The following is a 6,990-nucleotide window of genomic DNA, read 5'->3' as shown; positions in this document are numbered from 1 at the left end:
TTGTAGCTGCAATTGGTTTTTGATATTGATTTGATATAGGAATACCCTATTTCTAGCTCTGTGAAATTTCCTTCATAGTTCTAATAACTTGCCTCTAGATTATTTTGGATTCTCTATATAGACAATCATTTCACCTGAAAAAAATCCCAGTTTTACTATTCTTATCCACTCCTTATATTTTGTTGTTTCTGTTTTGTCACGTCTTACTGCCCCAGCTAGGACCTCAAGTTCAGTGTTGAATAGATGCATGGATGAGGGCCAACTTGTCCCTGATTTAGTGAATGTATCTGTTGCCCCTTTAAGAACAATGCTTGTGCTGCTTTTTGTAGATAATTTTTATCAGTTTAAGGAAGTTCCTTTTTATCCCGAGTTTGCAAAGACATCTTTATTGAAAGTTGATGTTGAAATTTAGCGCCAGTGCTGAGATGATCATGAGTTTTCTCCCTTAATTTATTAGTGTGATGAATGAAATTATAGACTTTAAAATGTAAAACCAGCATTACCTTTCTAAGATAAGCCAAATTCCGTTATAGGGCATATATCCTTTTTATTCCTTGCCAGATTTGTATTGCTAATATCTTACTTAGGGCTCTCGCATTGAATTTCACAAGCAGGACTGGTCTGTAATGTTTCCTTTGAATGTTCTGGGTAAATAGAAAGGAACCATCCCTGAGTGTAATGCGTGTCTCTCAGAATCTCCTGGACTCTGTTCCTGTCGCTCTCTCAGGGTTCCCCTCTGTCCCTCCCCACTGCTTTAGCTTGGGGATTGCTCCCGCGGGGGGCAGGAGGCAGAGGCGCCGCTTGAACGAGACAGTCTCAGAAGACAGAGCTGGAAGCCCCGGGCCTCAAGCTTTGGGAGGGACATGGAGCTGAGATTCCCCAAACCAGCCAAGGGTTCTCTGTCCCTCATTGAAGAGGAAGGCTTAAGAGAAATCTTCCATGCCTTTCTCCATGGGGAGGGAGAAAGCCCTCCAGAGGAAGTGGCTGGAAGGGGGCAGGGGGCAGGGGTTAATGGTGGCATTGTGCTCAGGGCTGACGGATGGCTGGCTTGTCAGTGGCAGTGGTCCAGCCTTAGCAGCCCCAGGGAGATCCCCTCCTCCTCCCAGTCATCCTCTGAGGGAGGGGGCCCTGCTGGCCTTTGATAATGGCTGGGGGCCGCCCTCCCTGCTGTGGGGTCACTGGACCATTCTCTTTGGTGAGGCCTGGGCTGCGGAGGCGCAGAATGCACCCTCCACTCTGGCCCAACCATCAGGCGCTGCAGGTGGCCAGAGTGGGTGTCCTGCCGCAGGTTCCCTTGCCCTGGTGGATCTCAGGCACCCAGCACAGGCCATCCCGTGCCAGCCTTGCCTGTCTTGTGGATGACTGGGTCTCAGATGGGATCTGGTGAAGTCCAGCTCCCTGACATCTGGGGCAGAGAAATGGGGCTATGACTTGTCAAGGCTCCTGTGGGAGCAGGGGCACAGCCAGTCCTAGGACTTCCTTCTCAAATGTGCCGGACTGGGGCCAGGCTGATGCTGAGATGAATCAGACACAGTCTGCCCTCAAGGGGCTTGGAGGCTGGGAAGAGGGGAGTCATCACGGGAACAGAGAAATATAAGTGTGGTAAATGCAGCAAGCACAGAACCCTGTGGGTGCAGAAAAGGGACCACTAGCCCAGCCAGGTGGTCAGGAAGGCCTCCAGGAGGAAATGATGCTGGAGGCTGATTTTCAAAGAGTGAGTAGAAGTTACACCAAGGAAGGCGGGGACAGCAGGGAAAGGCATCCCAGGAAGAGGAAACAGCATGAGCAAAAGCACAGAGTAAACTGGTGGGTACATGTGAGCCACAGCAGTTCAGTGCTAAGTAGGTAGGTCAGCAGGGCCAGGTTTTCTGGGGCCTCACGTGCCACCTCAGATGGTTAGACTGGGCAATGTGGGGCAGAGTTAAGAGCCAGGTTCTAATCCTGCCTTCTTTGCAACCACCTATGCTTTGGTCATTCAGCTCACTAAACAGCAGTGTGACCTTGGGCAGATCTCTTCCTCTGGCATAGCCTCCCACAAGCACACTCTGCCCTGGGCTGCCTGGTGCCCCTGAGGTTATCCAGCATGAATTTCAGAGTGGACAACAGGAGGTCTGCTTCTGCCGTGGCATCACTGGGCCACATCAGCCCTGGCTGGCCTAACGGGGACTTCCTGTTATGGGAAAAAAGCAACCCCCTCTCTGTTAACGGGATTTTCTGTTACTTGTTCTCAAATGCTCTCCTGAATCAAGGTTGTTTTGTTGTTCAGTCACTAAGTCGTGTCCAACTCTTTGTGACCGCATGAACTGTAGCATGCCAGGCTTCCCTGTCCTTCACTATCTCTCTGAGTCTGCTCAAACTCGCATCCATTGAGTCGGCGATGCCATCCAACCATCTCATCCTCTGTTTCCTCCTTTTCTCCTGCCTTCAATCTTTCCCAGCATCAGAGTCTTTTCCAATGAGTTGTTTCTTCATATCAGGTGCCCAACGTGTTGGAGCTTCAGCTTCAGCATCAATCCTTCCAATGAATATTCAGGGTTGATTTCCTTCAGGATTGACTGGTTTGATCTCCTTGCTGTCCAAGGGACTCTCCAGCACCACTTTTTTGATGTTCAAAAGCATCAATTTTTTGGTGCTAAATTTTCTTTATGGTCCAACTCTCACATCCATACATGACTACTGGAAAAACCATAGCTTTGACTCTACAGACCATTGTCGGCAAAGGGATGTCTCTGCTTTTTGATGCCTCAAACTGAAGAATAGAGAATATAAAATACACTCCAAGAACTTACACATCCACATAAACATTTTTCCATAGAAACGACATTTTTTCTTAAATGCAGCATACACTCTTTGTCTTTATTTCAAATAACTTTAAAACTTGAAAGTATTTAGTGTAGAAATTTGGAAAGACAATAAAAGACAAAGTATTAAAAATTTTAAAATCACTCAAAACCCCACCAGCCATAAATAAATAAGGTTAGAATTTGGGGGTGTTTTCTTTCCACTTTTTCCTTATATGTCTTTAAACGAAGTCAAGCTCACAGCATTTAATTTTTCCTTTCTTCTTTTTATTGATGTAACATACATGCACATATTGTTTTATATCCTGATTTTATATTACACCAAAAGCGTTTCCTATGTCATTACAATTTTTTGCTAAGCATCATATTTACTGGCTGCATCATATTCTGTCATAGGAAGTGCTACAATTTGTTTCAACAAGCCCCAAGGGACTGCTGAACACTGAAGTGGTGGCCAGTTGCAATAGACATCTGTGGGCATAAGTCCTTATTTATACTTGGTTTGCTTTAACAAAGTGTCCTACAAATGCAGCCTCCCCCTTGTCCCGAGGCATTCAGCAGTGACAGCCAAAGCAGTATCCACAGGTCCCGGGATCAGCCACTTGGCAGTGCCCACAGGTGGCCTGTGGTTACATCGTGGCTCTGGGTCCTCCTTAGTGCATGAGTGCATGCTCAGTCATGTCCGACTCTTTGCAACCCTATGGACTGTAGCCCGCCAGGTCCTCTGTCCATGGAATTCTCCAGGCAAGAATACTGGGATCGGTTGCCATGCCCTCCTCCAGGGGATCTTCCCAACCCAGGGATCGAACCCGTGTCTCTTACCTCTCCTGCATTGGCAGGTGGATTCTTTACCACAGATCCCCTTAGCAAATGTTTAGACTTTTTCAACTGTTTCCCTTTCTTCCTCTATGCATATTTCTTCTTCTTTTCTAATATTTATTTATGTGACTGTGCCAGGGTCTTAGTTGCGGCACGCGGGATCTTTGATCTTCATTGCAGCATGCGGGATCTTTAGTTGTGGCATACGGGATCTAGTTCCTTGACCAGGGATCGAACCCGGGCCCCCTGCATTGGGAGCACAGAGTCTTAGCCACTGGGCCACTAGGGAATTCCTACCCCTGCGTATTTCTAATGGTCTTCTCTTATTCTGCTCTGATCTAGGAAATCAAAGCACTAAGGTATCACAATTGCATCAAAAAGGAGAAGAAATAGACACTGAGTGGGCCCGTGAGGGGCTCCCCAAGGAGAAGTGCCTGATGGGGGTGGGAGGACTCCAGCAAGACCCCTCTGAGCCTCAGTCTCCTGAGAGAATGACAGGTGCTCCGCCTCCCTCATGGGAGCCAGGCCCCACAGAGGTCCAGAGCCCAGGACTGGACTGGTCTCCCTGCATTGCAGAGACAAGGCCTGAGGTCTAGGGTAGGGGGTGAGGAGGTGCAGAGGTACTGAATGGACCCCCGCACAGAAGGGGCATGGTGGCCTGCCCAGAGCCACCACCTCTCCCACTCTTCAGATACCCCATGCCCCGCTCACACCCAGGGGACCCCTGGAGCCTCTCCACGCATCTCCACCCGTGGCTGGGACCACGGGTCAGTCACAGCCCTGGGCACCAGGGCAGTTTGGATCACCCCTTCTCAGTCGGGAGGCCTGGGCGTCTTCCTGCTGGTGACCGCCATCAGTGTCAAGAGGGAGGGGCACCGCGGCACCCCAGCCTTCACTTCGCATCCTCTCGTCCTCCTGGTCTCCCGGCAGACATCGGAGCCCTCTTATGAGAACGGCTGAGGTGTGAGGCTTCCGGGTGAGCTGTTGACTGGGGCCCTCACTCCTCCAGGAAGACCCACCGAGGCATTTTCCTACCCCCAGCCCTCCCCAACCTCCACCCCCAAAGTCAAGGGCAGGGAGCCTCCAAAAACCGCTGGTGGAAGGTCAGCTTCTTCCTGAGGTGGAGAAATCTCCATCCAGGGGCCTGGATGTCCAGGTCTAAAAGGACACTGTGCTCCTCCAAGATCTCTGCTCCCAGAAGGGCCCATCCACCCGCAGGGCTGGGTCCCCCGCTGGTGTGGACCAGGTCACCAGGGAACCTGGACTAACGCCAAAGAATGTCCAGGTGTCAGCCCCGGACCAGCTGGGAGTAAATCAGCGCTGCAGACAGCATCCTTCTCCAGCTTCTCACCCAAACTTCTCACCCAAACTGCCTCTGCCCCACGCCCAGGCTTCCCTGCCCTTCTGTCCTCCTTCCAGCTCCCAAAGCTCCCCTGCCCCTCCAAGCCCTTCCTTCTCCTACTACTGAGTGCCTTTTTCTCTCTCAGCTTTTTTTTTTGTACGTCACCGGATTTTCCTTTTGGAGTATAATTGCTTTGCAATGTTATGTGAATTTCTGCTGCGCTCTATGTATACATATATCCCCTCCCTCCCACACCAAGCTGAGCTCTCTGTGCTATACAGCTGGTTCTCTCAGCTTTGGTGGTGGTTTAGTTGCTCAGTCGTGTCCAACTCTTGCCACCCCACAGACTGTAGCCCTCCAGGCACCTCTGTCCTTGGGGTTTCCCAGGCAAGCATACTGGAATTGGTTGCCATTTCCTTCTCCAGGGGATCTTCCCAACCCAGGGATTGAACCCAGGTCTCCTGCATTGCAGGTGGATTCTTTACAGACTGAGCCACCAAGGAAGCCCACTTTATTGACATGTAATTCACATACTGTACAATTCACATATTTAAAGTACACCATTCAATGTTTTTTAGTGTATTTATAGAGTTGTACAACCATCATCAGCACAATCATTTCAGAACATTTTCATCACCCCCAGAAATAAACCCTGTACCCTTCAGCCATCAGTTTTCAATTCCCTAGCCCTAGGTAACCATAGTCTGCTTTCTGTCTCTACAGATGTACCTCCTCTGGATATTCTAGACTGAATTCTTGCCTGTTTCCCACTCTATAAAACAGGAGTGGTGATGGTTCCTCCTCACAGGGTTTGGTGAGAGAGTTTAAATAACACCTGGACTTAGGATCATGTCTGGTGCAGAGTAAACACTGTCGACATCATCTCCAGGGCCTGGGCTCCTCCGCCTGCCCACATGCCTTCCACTTGCCCTATGAGCTCATTTCACCCTCATCCAGACCCCCAGCCTAGACACCAGGCCTCCCTGGCATCCCCACTCAGACACCCCAACAGCCTCTCAGACTGAGCGTTTCCTTCCTCCCCAAGCCTGCCTGTCCTGCCCATGCTGTGTCCCTCACTCAGGAAATGGAACGACCGTCCACCTGGTCATCCAGACCAGACACGAGGGGCACCCCTCCCCCATGCCTGCCCCCCCGACCGCCACCTGGTCCCTCAGTCTGGCTGTGTCCTCCCCACTCTCCCTCCCCTGGTGGCCTCCTCCATCACCTGCCTCCATCACCAGTTTAGTGGTCACCAGCTGGGCTCTGATGTCCAATGCTGGGCTTTGGTGTCCAACGCAGTTCTGTCCACCACTCACCGGCCCAGGAGCCTCAGGCAAGTCAGCTCACCTGTCTGAGCCTCAGATTCCTGGACAATAAAATCGTCGTTGTTCAGTCGCCAAGTTGTGTCCAACTCTTTGCAACCCTGTAGACTACAGCACGCCAGGCCTCCTTGTCCCTCGGTAGATGATAAAATAAAAATGTCCTATAAAAGAATGCCTTCGCCATTCGCTTGTCTTGAGGACTATATGAATAAAATATATGAAGAGCTTAAGTCCTTGATAAGCATTATCATTCCTGTTAATACTACTCTTTCACCTAGGTGACTCCACTGCTCCTGAGCCCGGTCCCCACCTCCACCTTGCCCACAGCACCTCCTGTGCCGGTTATGACAGGCTGACCATGTGCTGGACACCGAGGGAGCCCTCTCATGCCCTGCTTTCTTTAACCATCACGACATTCCCAGGAGCAGATGCTGTTACCCTCATTTTACAAATAAGGAGACTGAGGCCCAAGGTCCCACAGCTGGAGTCAACCACTGCCTCCAGTGGTAATCATGTATTGATGGAAAACATTTATCGAGACCCTACTGTGGGCCAGTTACTGAGCTGAGTCCTTGCTAAGTCACTTTAGTCATGTCCGACTTTTTGCTACCCTGTGGACAGTAGCCCTCCAGGCTCTTCTGTCCATGGGACTCTCCAGACAAGAATACTGGAGTGGGTTGCCATACCATCCTCCAGGGAATCTTCC

The sequence above is a fragment of the Giraffa tippelskirchi genome, chromosome 4 (assembly GCF_054371585.1).
Source record: "Giraffa tippelskirchi isolate mGirTip1 chromosome 4, T2T-mGirTip1v1.2.pri, whole genome shotgun sequence".
Classification (NCBI taxonomy): domain Eukaryota; kingdom Metazoa; phylum Chordata; class Mammalia; order Artiodactyla; family Giraffidae; genus Giraffa; species Giraffa tippelskirchi.
Note: the sequence above shows the minus strand (reverse complement) of the source record.